The sequence below is a fragment of the Rhagoletis pomonella genome, unplaced genomic scaffold (assembly GCF_013731165.1).
Source record: "Rhagoletis pomonella isolate Grant_MI unplaced genomic scaffold, Rhpom_1.0 Rhpom_scaffold_00003, whole genome shotgun sequence".
NCBI lineage: Eukaryota > Metazoa > Arthropoda > Insecta > Diptera > Tephritidae > Rhagoletis > Rhagoletis pomonella.
This window is the reverse complement of record NW_023458557.1, coordinates 17,518,871-17,533,507: the sequence shown is the minus strand read 5'-3', so window position 1 is coordinate 17,533,507 and position 14,637 is coordinate 17,518,871.

Sequence of the window (14,637 nt, the reverse complement as noted above, 5' to 3'; positions counted from 1 at the left end):
AACATGTTTTCGGGGACGAAGCTCGAGCAATCAATGCCCTTCTAAGCGTTCACGTCAAACCATTATTTCTTACGATGGCATTCAAGGATCATCGGATTCCCTTGGCGCACAAAATTAGTCGGTTGGCAAGACTGACGAATGCAAATGCACGTATCCGATGGCTAATTCCACACTTTAAAGGTAATCGAAGAGACGTGGTTGTCACAGCTTGGGAGAAGGATTGGGCACTTTAAATGCATATTCGGCAACCGCAAGGTAACGCATTTGTATAAGACATTAATGCATTTCAGACTCACTCGAGACTAGAAGCGTTAAGTAAATTACTATCCCTCATCCCATTCCTGGATGAAGGATTTGAACAGCGGCACCCTATAATTCTCACGCGAGACAGCGTATTGGCAGCATTGCTCATCCATGATGCGCATATACACAGTTTGCATGGTGACATACAGGAATTGCTACAGTTCCTGCGACGCAAATATTGGATAATTTACAGCCGTACCCTGCTTAAGTCCTAAATGCATAGGTGCGGTATCAAACCGCTAACCGGCAGATGAAAGAAGACTTGCAAGAGTGGACAAATGACCGAGCAAAGCAGCACATTGCAGATAGTGGCCCAGTTGGAGGTTTATTACACCTGCAACACCACATCACGGGGGCTTTGGGAAGCTGCAGTACGCTCCGCGAAAAGCGTCTGTACCGCACGATTTGCCCACAAATTCTGCAACTTAATCAGCATTCGCGTCCACTTGTCCCGCTTCGCGATGATCGCTCGCTTACTCAATTCGAAACCAGAAGCACCTCTTTCTGAAAATCGACTACTCTACAGGCAACAGTTGCAGCGAGTTTTCGAGCACGTTTGGGAACGTTGGCGGGGCGGTATATGTCCACATTACAAGCGCGTAACAGGTGGACCAGGTCTTCTCCAAATCGGCACATAGATGACATTGTCCTTATTCAAAATGAAAATTTGACCCTACCTATTGGCATATATATCGGTGCATCAGGGACGTGTTGAGTACAATAGCGAAAAGAAATCACCCGAGGGACTCTTCAACAAACACAAGTGCAACGCCCGGCACAAAAGACCGAACCCCATATAGCTTTATTTCAATTTACATTGAGAAATAAAGAAATATTTTTACGTATGGTCATATTTCTCACTGTAAAAGTGAAATAAAGCCATTGTGGCGTTATTGCACCTTTGATAATTTTTTGTGTAATGTTTACCTAGTGCACGTCTGGTGTGCATATGTACATAAAGTAACTCGGTAAATCTCTAGTTGAAGGTACAACTTGCAAAACAAAAAAACGTCCAAAACTGTAAGGAGGAGTACCAATCGGCGCATTTTTATCCCTGTATTATATTGTTAACGGTGTAAAGTTATTTAAAAAAATACATTTTTGAAATGTTGCTCTTTTTTATGAGTAATTACACGCTCAAAAATGCACTGCAACACCAATATTCTCTTTTGAAACACTAGTAAAATATACTATTTGAAAAACTTTTTCAAAGAGTACATAAATTTTACAACAAAAGATTGTTTATTTTGTTATTAAAAAACAAGTAAACAATGTTGTCGAACTGAAACGAGAAAATGCAAAATGGCGTAAAGTGCAGCGACTTTATTTATATTTCGTAATACATTGGAGTGCAGTGGGGTATAGTCGCTGTGCTGGGTATGCAGTTACAGTTGCGCGGCTATACTCAATCTCAAATCTTGCATCCCCGTTCATGCACTCTGGGCAACGTGAGCAACCCATGTGCGAGATGCGGTAACCAATCCGAGTGGAGCCTTGGGTCACGGCAGAAAGAGAGGGAGCTTTGGTGGGGCCACTCCGACTTATTCGGTTTAAGGGCTTACTGAAATCTGCAGCGTCTGTTCACCAGTAGGTGCGGCTGCAAGCGGGTGTCTGTCTTGGAGCAAGCGGCTCGCTTTATAAACGTGTATTGGGTTGCAAAACAACCCCCATCCCAGCAATGTGTTGTGCGCTGGGTTTGGGACCCGCCACGTAAAAACAGGCTTCAATGAAAAAGAGACACAAAGCCTCGGATGAGAACTCCCCTTTTGATGACGACCAGGGAACTGCAATTATTCACGATTTTAAGAAATTGGTTGAATAACACAAGAAATAGTGTTAGTGGATATTATTCATTGAAAAATATTCACACATGCACTAACACTATATTACGTACGGCACACAAAGCGAGAGTATGTACAATGACTAAGTTCTCTGTTGACATGAATTGGTGTAGTGCTCAATTCTCTCATTGAGCCATTAAACAAATGTGTTATACCGAAATGAGTCGCAGCACTAAGAAGCGCCAATAGTTCAGTTGAGTGATTTTAGTGAATTTAGTGATTTTCGTCGTTTATAGCAACAAAACATGTACAAACGACGAGAAAGCGACAGCATGCGAAGGCACACTAACACACTCTCACTTTTAGCTCACACTCACAGATTATACTTTAATAAAACCCCAAGGTTCCATTTTTGCGCAACATTAAAAAAAATCAACAAACTTTCGTAAAAATTTCGGCCTTTTAACTAGATTTCTTAGAAATACATGTTTTGAGAATGCCGTTTGTAGTCCGATCAATTTAAATCAAGTGCAAGTTTAAAATAGCTGCGGCTTATTGTTGATTTTTAATATATATATTTTTTTTGATGAAGGTGTTGCTCATATTCTTCGTTAAAAAAAAAAAAAATTGCGTTTAGATAATATCACATTGACGGTGAATTCCAGCTACTTTAAACTTGCACTTTATTATACTAAAATTGAAATAGAAAGCTCGAAATTTTTACGAAAGTTTGTCGATTTTTTTAATGTTGTTCAAAGATTTAAACTTATTTTCATACTGTTTTTGTTAAGGAATTAACTATATTTTTATAAACAAATAATTAGAATTAAAAAATAATAAAATAAATAGTCAACTCTAGTCAATATATGAGTGTTGTGAAGTTATGATATTTACGAATATAAAGAATTAACGATGACACTGTTTCTAACTATATGAAGCTGATTTCGACATTTGGTTTTAATAAGATTTAGTATCGAAAATATTCTTTCAAAACTTGCCTAGGAATGTGAGGTTGATAGCACACCTTTTGCTGTTATAATGGTTATATCGAAACCTTTTTTCAAAACTTACAAAGGCAAAAACGCGAAGGCAAGAAGGCGAAGACAAAAAGATAAATAAAATTCCCGCAGTGAATTTTCAAAGTTACGTATATATTTATAGTACACTAATTTTATTAGTACTCAAAGCCGGTCTGTGATGACGACCACGGCAAACGATTAAAGCACTACGATTTGACGGCATGCACCTGGAATGTCCATACTCTTATTGGGGAAGGTGCCTATGCCCGGCAGGTTGATGTCCTCGTAAAAGCGAAAGCTGACATCACCGCCATCCAAGAAATGCGCTGGACGGGGCAAGGCAAGCAATGCCTGGGGCCTTGCGACGTATACTACAGCTGCCATGTAAATAAGCGCAAATTCGGTATTGGATATGTGGTGGGAGAGACTCTGTCGCCGAGTACTGTCGTTCACCCCGGTGGACGAGCGTCTAGCCATAGTCCGCCTCCAAGCGAAATTCTTCAACATCTCGCTCATCTGCGCCCATGCCCCGACGGAAGAGTAGGATGAGGTATTCAAGGATCTCTTCTATGAGCGCTTGGAGCGCACGTACGAGTGCTGCTCCCGCTACGATATCAAAATCGTGCTTGGCGACTTCGATGCCAGGGTGGTCAAGGAAGGGATATTTGGAATCACCGTCGGAAAATTCAGCCTCCACGACAAAACGTCCGACAACGGATTGAGGCTGACCGATTTCGCCGGGGCCCGAAACATGGTAGAATGCAGTACTAGGTTCAAGCATAAAAAGTTCCATCAACCTGCGTGGCTGTCTCCAGATCGAAAAACGAGAAATCAAATCGATCATGTTGTGATAGGCCGAAGGCACGCTTCCAGTGTTTTGGGCGTCCGTACACTCCGAGGGCCAACCATCGACCCGGACCACTATCTTGTTGCAGCCAAGATATGCACCCGCCTCTGTGCAGCAAAAAATGTGCGCCCAAATATGCAAGAAAAGCTTAACGTCCAAAAGCTGCAATCACAGCAGACAGCGAATGCATTCGCTACTCGATTCTCACACCTGCTCCCAGAGAGCGCTCTTCGACAAACCGACGTGTGCGCGCAGTGGAACCACATCTCCCGCTCATTAAGTACCGCCGCCGAAGAAGAAGTCGGATTTCAGCGAGCCCGAAAAAAAACTGGTAAGATTAGGAGTGTCAGGAAGCTGCAGAGAAAAAAGATGCCGCCTACAGGGCCACGCCGCGATCGGGCGCAACGCGCGCTATGTGGGACCGCTATAGGGATCTGAAGAGGGAAGCGAGAGGTATTTGCCGCAATAAGAAGAGAGAAGACGAAATACGTGAATGCGAAGAGCTTGAAATGCTGTTACCGCTTTTCAAAGCGTACTTAAATTATGGAGGGAACATTTCTCCACCCTACTGAATGGTAGCAGCACGGAAAGTTGTGGAGAAGAAGAACCGGAGCCCGCAGTCGATGATGACGGAGTCGCTGTTCCTCCGCCTGATCATGAGGAGGTGCGAATAGCAATAACGCCGCTAAAAAACAACAAAGCTGCTTGAGCTGACAGCCTGCCTGCTGAGCTATTCAAGTGCGGTGACGAGGGGCCGATAAGATGTATGCATCCACTCTTATGCAGAATATGGTCAGATGAACGCATGCCCCACGACTAGAATTAAAGTGTGCTCTGCCCAATCCACAAGAAAGGCGACCCCGCCATTCGCGCCAACTACCGCGGGATCCGCTTTCTAAGCATAGGTTATAAGGCCTTATCGAGTGTATTGTGCGATAGGCTGAAGCCCACCGTCAACGACCTGATTGGACCTTATCAGTGTGGCTTCAGACCTGGCAAATCCACCATAGACCAAGTATTCATAATACGCCAAATCTTGGAAAAGACCCACGAGAAAAGGACCGACACTCACCACCTATTTGTCGACTTTAAAGACGCTTTCGATAGCACTAAAAGGCGTTGCCTATACGCCACTATGACTGAATTTGGCATCCCCGCCAAACTGATACGGTTGTGTAAAATGACGTTCCGTCAGAATTGGGAAAGACCTCTGCGGGCCGTTCACCACCAAACGGGGTTTTAGACAGAGCGACTCCCTTTCATGTGACTTCTTTAACCTGATGTTGGAAAAGATAATAAGAGCTGCAGAACTCAACAACTCAGGAACATTTTACTACAAGAGCGTGAAATTGCGGGCGTATGCCGATGACACCGACATCATCGGTAACAAGAGCCGCGAAGTCTGTTCTGCCTTTTCCAAGTTGGCTAAGGAAGCAAAGAGAATGGGTCTGGTGGTAAACGAGGACAATACGAAGTATCTCCTGTCGTCAAACAAACAGTTAGCCCATTTGCGCCTTGGCACCCACGTCACTGTTGACAGTTATAATTTCGAGAAAGTAGAGAATTTCGTTTACTTGGGAACTAGCATTAACACCGATAATAATGTCAGCATGGAAATCCAACGCAGACTCACGCTTGCCACAAGTGCTACTTTGGACTGAGTAGGCAATTCAGAAGTACAGTCCTCTCTCGACGTACGAAAACCACACTCTATAAGTCACTCATCATGCCCGTGCTGGTATATGGCGCAGAAGCATGGACAATGGCAACATTTGATGAGGCGACTCTTGGAGTGTTCGAGAGAAAGATTTTGCGGAAGATTTACGGGCTTTTACGCGTTGGCGATGGCGAGTACCGCAGACGATGGCACGATGAGCTGTGTGAGCTTTACAACGACATGGACATAATGCAGCGAATTAAAATACAGCGGCTCCACTGGCTTGGCCATGTCGTTCGAATGGACACCGACGCTCCAGCTCTGAAAGTATTCAACACGGAACCCGCTGGTGGTAGCAGAGGAAGAGGGAGGCCCCCACTGCGATGGAAAGATCAGGTGGAGAAGTACTTGGCTTCACTTGGCGTTTCCAATTGTCGTCAGTTGGCACAGAAGAGAAGTGACTGGCGTGCTTTGCTGAACTGGGCCAAAATCGTGTAGGCGGTTAAAGCGCCAAATAAGAAGAAGAAGAAGAAGAAGAAGAAGAAGAAGAAGAAGGTATGAATACGGCTAAACACTCAAAATGCAATCGGTTTTATGTATGCTAGTTGTAGTTTATTGTAAATTACAAAATGCATGCGAGTACTGCGCAGTTAACAATGTACAAGCAGTAAAAATTTAAACAACCCGTTCTGCAGCAGCGAAGGCTGCTTATATGTATATGAAAATGAAATTAGGGGTAGTGCTGTTGTATGCGGTACAGAAGAAACTGTGCCTTGGGCTTACATATAAACATACATAATAACTTAATTAAAATATTTATGATAAACAATATTTATGTTCAAATGCAAAATCTCTAATTGTTAAACAGGTACAGTAAATGAAAGCTTCGCAAGCAGTCTGATAGGGTGACCAGCCGTATACGGTTACGATGCCGTACAATAAAGCCATAGGAAATAACAAAAATAAAGTTGGAGAATACATTACTTTGCTTGCTGATACCTTCAATGCAATTTTGTCCCACGCCAAGGCCCATTTTGAAAAAGTACCATCTGATAAAAAAGAGTTAGTATCAACTAAAATCCCCCATTGTCAAACTCTGCTTACAAAGTGTTTTGAAATATTGAATCACAAACGTGAGCTTCTGGAGCAATCAAATGTGTTTTCACTCATAAAAATAGATGTCAGGTCAGATACCGATACAGATGACGAATTCAGTGATGCAAAATCGTATCCAAATTGTGGCTTAAAACGTAGTTCTTCTCTTTCAGCTCTAAATGACACGTTGAAAGTTCCACCGATTCTTATAACTCAGTCACCAGATAATAGCTTTCCAAATATCGATTTTAAATATACATTTAGCCAAGGTAGTAGATCTGCTCCCAGCCTAATAACCAAAATGGCATCATTAGAACAAAAGAAGTCTTGCGTTAGTATGTGCGCAATTATCATACGCGAAAATTATAATGATGACCCTCTGTCTCTCGAGTATTTCACTGATAAAATGGCGTTAATAGAAGAGCTAACTGACCAAAGTCTAACCCCTACCTTTTTATCTTTTATTAAGTCAAAATTAGAAGGCAAAGCTCGGGAAGCCTTACCAGCAACTATTAACTGTATTGTCGATATAAAACGCGCTCTTCGTACCCGAATAAAACCAGACAATTCGAAGGTCGTGGCTGGCAAGATTGCATCACTTCAAGTGAGGAACAATAACTATGCTGAGTTTGCTAAACAAGCGGAAGAGTTAGCTGACTCTCTTGAAAGGTCTCTTATAATAGAGGGAATGACTCAAGCAAAAGCACATGATACAGCGGTCGAACCAACAATCAACCTGTGTAGGCTTAATGCGAAAACAGATTTAGTTAAGTCAATAACTGCCTCATCGTCGTTTACGGATGCAAAAGGTGTGGTTGCCAAGTTGATTGTTGAGCAGACAAACGAAAGTAATGACCGACAAGTTCTAGCTTTCCGCTCAAGCGCAAACAGACTTTGCAATAACTTTTTTCATAATAGTCACAGGGTTAACGGGTAGCAAAACTATAATGGCTGGCGCAGTTTTAGGAATGGAAACCAATTCACTAATTATAGAACTAGCTCTAATGGTAGAAGGAATCAAAATTACAACAACTCTAATAACAGGCGCTATAACAATCGGGTTGGTAGCAGAAGTAATAGTAGGCCTAACAGTAACGCCCGTAGCAGCACCACGGGTGTCCATGAAAATAGAAATGTACGCGTTTTAAACGCAGATGCCCCCACCGCCGCACGCCGGGGGAGGAAAACTAAGGAACTTGAAACCAATATATTGTCTAAACCTAAATTATTCAGATTTTGTTGAAGTTGACTGTTCAGATACAAATAAAATATGCACTTTTTTATTAGATACGCAAGCAGATATCTCGGTTGTTAAAATTTCAAGCTTGAATAGAAATGTTAAAATAAATGAGCATGACAAAGTAAACCTAAGAGGCATTACGTCAAGTAATATTTGCTCTTTAGGATCAATTCATACAAATATAGTTATTTCACAACATTATATCTCCCATAAGTTACGCGTAGTGGGAGAAGACTTTAATATTCCTTCAGATGGGATCCTTGGCAAAGATTTCTTGAAAGCAAATCGGTGCAGCATTAGCTATGAAGATAACTCTTGCTCATTTTGGATAGGCAGCGAAAAGTTAGTTCTTCCAATAGTACACGGAGCAGCAGCCATGTTCAACTTAGGGAGACCATCACAAACCCTTTTCGTGGATGCACAAGAACTTTCTGACGGGATTTTTACAGCAAAATGTGTAGTTACTACAGATTATCCAATAATAAGAGTGATAAACACTACCAATGAAACTAAATACATAAAAAATTCTGATATACAAACTGAACCTTTGAAAATTATAATGTTTATCAAATTCACTAAGCTCCATGTCATGAAAAACGCGAAATCCAACTCTCTGCTATACTAGAAAATCAAATGCCGAGTTATGGTAAGAGCAAGCTTATTCCATTATGTCTCCAATTTGCCGATATTTTTTCTTTGCCCGATGACCAAATGTGTATAAAAAATTTTTACAAGCAAACACTGAAAGTGTCAGACAGTACACCAGTTTACATAAAAAACTATAGATTACTTCCTTTTTGGTTGTTGTTGTTTCCGACAGGGTGAGTGTATGATGTATTTTGGAACGAATTTCCGTCATCCCTTGTCAAATTTGGTTTGGAGACAAACCGGTTTCGGCGTTGTGCCATCTTCAGTGTCATTTTTCGTTCTCAAAAATTCGTTCCAAAATACACTATAGATTACCCTATTCGCAAAGAGATGCAATTAATAAACAGATTGACCAATTATAAAGAAATAATTTAATAGAACCAAGCTGTTCTAACTATAATAGTCCCTTAATTTTAGTGCCAAAGAAAACCACAAATGGCCAAAAAGCGTATCGAATGTGTGTCGATTTTAGAGGCGTAAACAAAAGGCTCATTGCGGACAAGTTTCCCTTGCCCCGGGTTGATGACATTTTAGATAATCTTGGCCGCGCAAAGTACTTCTCAACCATAGATCTCTTCTATGGATTTCATCAGATACCACTCAATGAAAAGTCACGCGATATTACATCCTTTAGTACACATCGAGGAGCCTTTCGCTGGAAGGTGCTGCCATTTGGACTAAACGTGGCTCCTTATTCATTTACTAGGATGATGTCTATCGCTTTCTCTGGCCTTTCTCCAAATCAAGCTTTCCTCTACGTCGATGATGTGATCGTAACAGGTTGCAGTGAGGAGCATCACTTGCGAAATCTATCAGAAGTTTTCGAAATTTGTAGAGAGTATAACTTGAAGCTTAACCCTAACAAATGTATATTTTTCCGATCAGAAGTAATTTTTCTTGGACACAAATGCACTGCGAACGGTCTCTTGCCTGACGATTCGAAAACAAAATCAATTCAAACTTATCCAGTTCCAAGAGATAAAGATGCAGTAAAACGGTTGTTGTTTTCACAAACTATTACCGCAGATTTATTCCGAACTTCGCGTCGCTTGCAGCTCCACTAAATCGCCTTAGTCGTAAAACATACAATTCTATTGGGTCAGTGTTCACCAAAACGCGTTTGATAACCTAAAATCTGCCTTATTTTATCCCAAGCTGTTAAAATATCCTGACTTCAATAAAACCATCGTCATCACTGTTGATGCCTCAAAACTTGGATGCGGAGCAATATTAAGTCAAGAGTTTGGTGATCACGATCTACCTGTTTGCTTTGCGTCAAAATCATTTAGCAAATCGGAGCAAAATAAACCCGTAATAGAATTGGAATTATTAGCAATACATTTTGCTATAAAACACTTCCGACCATATGTTTATGGCACTCACTTCATAGTAAGATCTGATCACAAGCCTCTGGTCTACCTTTTTAATTTGAAAGATCTTTCGTTAAAACTAGCAAGAATCAGGCTTGATATAGCAGAATATAACTTTACGATCGAATATATAAAAGGTAAAACAAACGTAGCTGCAGATGCATTATCCCGTTTTTCCATTGCTGATATCAGGGAAAATCATGAGAAGTATGCCCACATTTTAGCAGTTACTACTCGTGCAAGATCCAAGAGTAAGCTGCAGCAAGCGCCGGATAATAGACATCTTTTTAATAGCATGGTTGAAGACGTATCGGTTTTTGACAACTTTTCCTCCGAATTTGATACTAAAATACCAAAAATTTAAACGAAAATTATGTATAACGAAACAGATTTCAAAGTTAATAATGCGCGTATACAAAAAATGCGCGCTTCAAAAATATGTAGTGTGTTATGGAATGGTTGACACCCAATCACATAGAGAATGTGAATACAAAAGAAAAACTCAATCATGTATGATTGTACGTTTATGTGATTGCAATCTGTCATTATCATTCAGTACTAATACTATTTGTTGTATCAGGGTTGAGTTTTTTGTACTCAAAATGTGAAACCAGAAGATTGCCATCTACCTTAAAATAAGTAAATAAATAAATATTTGCTGCTAAAATATTTTTCTAAGTGTTTGGCCGCGCTTCTCCTCAAACTTGTTGTTGTGACACAAATGGAGACACCTACATATTTAAGACTGACTCCGAACGCCAAATGATTTTATAAGAAGAGTTTTAAAGGCAGAAGTATACTCGAGGGTTTGCCATTGCGTGCCGAAGGACGACTGCTATTTTGGGTTATGATCTGACCAGGGATCTAACCATGGGCCTATGGAGTGGAAGTACGGACATATAATCACTCTGCTACGGCGGCCGCCGTAAATATATGCTATACATACATATGTGTGTATACATACTCGATTATTTGTTCTCAAAATGCATGAAAACTATAGTACGCTTGCAAACAATTAATAACATTTTGTGACAAATAGTTTTACAAATGTATTTGCACTTCAAATTTGTGTTTTAATAAAGTATTAATTAAATAAATTATTATTGAAAATTATTAGTTTAATAAATACATATAAAAATGTTTATATTTGGTAACTCTTAGACCTTTCTTTATTTGTAACAAATGACAGATGTAAAGAAAATAAAAAAATAATTGTAATTTTACAAATTTAAAGCAAACGGGCGCTCTTTACAAAAAATATAGTTAGGAGTCGAATTGCGCATATTTTTTTACAATACCAAGCGCCTCCAAGATGTGTTAAACCACTAAATAGCTTAAAAAACGCTTTCAAAAATTCGAAACGAGGGTGAAGTGCAGTGTTCAATCGTGATCGAAATTGCTGGCAAAATTTGTGCGTGTGTGATTAATGTTATACTTATTTGAAGAAATGTTGCCCCTCGCCATTAAAAATAAGCAAACCAAGACCCCCGCTTCCCACTGGTGGTTACATAATACTTGAATAGCCCCTTAATTAACATGTGCTTGTTTTGTACACACACGGCCAGTTAAACAGACATGTCTGAATCGATTTCCTTCATCATTCTTAGCTATTTGATGTGCATTTTTATTGTTATGTGTTGCAAACAGACATTTTAGGAACTAAATGGGTTCTAATCTATGTACTCAAGCGCACTTATTTTCAACAGTTTCCAGTTTATGTAATATTAATCAAAACATCTTTTATTTATTTTATGTATTATGTGATTTCTGGAAGCGTTGAATACAACAAGTAATTTTTAGCAAAAAAAAACCGACTTCAACTCTCATATAAAAAAAAAATATATATATATATCTCATGATCCGCTGATCGGATCTTAACCAGATTAGTATGGGACCACCTCTGGGATACTACCTTTCCGATGCAAAAAGAATCATCGAAATCGGTTGACGAGGTCCAAAGTTATGCGGTAACATACATAAAAAAAAAATAAAATTAGGCGAACTGATCCCCTCCTCGTTTTTTGGAAGTCGGTTAAAAAGGGCTGTGACTGGGTTTATGTAATTTGAAATTGTATTGATGATTACTAATAATAATAGAAAGGCGCTTACATATCGATGGTCCTCTACAATAACGACACAACTCGAAACTACATATATTTCACTAGAGCCAATTAAAGATTTTTTGTTTCGTAATTTAGCAATAATATGTCTTGGAACATAATTATTCCGGATTATTTGCAGTCATACTGTAAGCTTTCAAATTATGTCTTTTTTTAAACCTGAAATTTTGAATTGTGCCGTTATTGCAGAGGACCATCGACATATGTTAGTGTTTCGCCGAGCTACTCCTCCGATTGTGGCATGCGCCTTGATGTTGTCGCACAAAGGGGAGGGACCTACAGTTTTACGCCGACTCCTGCCGGCATGTTATTTTTTTATGTTGGCCGGAACTGGGCTCGAACCCTCACCCTGCGGAATGGTAGTGCGCACTTCTAACCACTACACCACAGTGATCGCTTAATTATTTTTAATCATTAATCGCGATTAACCCTTTATTCGTTAATTTTTAATCATTCATAGACTAACATTTTGTCGACAATACTCGCATAAGATAGTCCCAAATTTTCACAAAAGAGAAGTGATTTTCTTCAAAACTTTTGAATGACGGCTTGACGGAACTTACTAGTTCGGAATTTCTACTATTACTTATAGAGTAGGCTATTCATAAAGTCTTGGTAATGAAATACACATTTTTCTATTATATGTTCCATATATATTAGGAGACTTTTATTGTGTAATTTATTTTTTGCACATAAACTTGTATCTTGAACTTCTTTTTCCAAAAAGTGAGGATGTCAAAATTTTAATAGATATCGGATGTACGGCAATTTTCTAAAAAGATCTCTAAATAGATTAGTTCATGAAAATTATTCCAAACAAAAACTTAGAATTGATAAAAAATCTTAACTAAATTAAACTAATTTATATTAGAAGTTTTAAGTTTATCCCACTGTAAGTGTGAAATCAGTTGCTATGTGTTTCCATGATACAAAAAACCACCTGACAATTAAGCATATTGTAAAATTTCATGCTACCATACGCAGTATCTAAAATCCTTCAAATTTTATTATTAATTTTTCGTTTGGTTAAAAATTTTTTATTCTTAGAATCGAAATTTTACCAAGCAAAATGTCTTTTGTTTTTTAAATAAATGAGGCTAATGCTCAATAAGTTGATAATTGTTGTTCTCGTTTGCATACTTCACACCAACTCCAATATTGAACAATGAAATATATTTTAATTTTACCCAAATAAACAACGATATAATTTAATGGTCAAGCACATATGGAGGATTCACAAGAGGTGTTAAGTGTCGTAATGTGTTAAAGTCTTAAAATTTTTAATCGTAAAATAACACTTAATACTTCTTTAGGCGTTTTTTAACATAACCGAAATGTTTTAAACTAGTAGGAAATATATTATTGGCTCTTATTATACCCAACGAATCTTTCAAATCGCTTTTAACCGTTTCTTTATATTGAACAAATTTAAGCATTTAAGACATTACGACGTCTAACACTAATTGTGAATCCCCTAAATATGCATTAAATTACACATTAAAATTTGTGATTTCAGTGTTCGAATTATATCAGAAACAATCGCACCCGATATTTAAAACTGTAATAGTCCTGGCTAGTTACATTGTCAAATAATTAGATGGCATAAAGACACTAAATATTTTTAAAATATGCTCCCTAAAATTTTATTAACCTAAATGTAAAGTTTTTGCGAAGTGTTTATCGAATTTAATGTAAAATTTCAACATTTTTAATATAAGATATTAACTATTTTTAAAAGGTAAATGTTAATACAACTGTTTTATTTATAATCCCAAATTTATGATATAAAATCCCTTCTACCAAAAAACTTAAATTGGGTTACACCGCTTCGAATTTTTACAATTGAGCAATTGTCAAAAATCTGCCTTTTTTATCAAAACGTTGTATACCAGGGTGTCTTTGAACTAATGATTGGTACTGAATTAAAGAATTCACACACATAAAAGATTGCAGCCTTTTCAATACTCATTCAGTGTTAAACCTTTTTTTGATTTGGCATTGGTGTTTTCAATCTTGCTATGAATATGTTGATGTGTGAATTCATAACTGCTTTGAGTGAATGGAAAATTTAAAAATTATAAACCTCAATTGTGAGGACCCAAATCCAGGGGCTTTGGAGTCCCCACAACATTATTTATTTTTTTATGAAGTATTATATTGAGTTAATTATAATAATTAAATGAATTGAATTGTATCAGATATACTTGTTGAATTGTACAACACTATATTCAGTATTCAATTGTTGCTAGTTGAAGTTTGTTAATTTCTTAACATTTGTAGTTAAGCATTGTTATTGTAGAATAACAGTCTGCCTGCGCGCAGAAGAGTATAAAAGCGAGGAGATATTTTGTAAAAGGGGGCAGTCGCTAGTAGGCACGCATACGAATCGGTGGGCACACACTACCGGCAAACGAAGCGCACCTGGGAGTTTCCACCTCATTTGCGTTTAGTCTTATATTCGGCGGAGGTTACCACTCCCGCCGACGGGTAAGGTTAGTGGAGGGATATTCACTCCCACTGCCTTTAAGCGTTCTTGATAGGAATTCTTAATTAACAA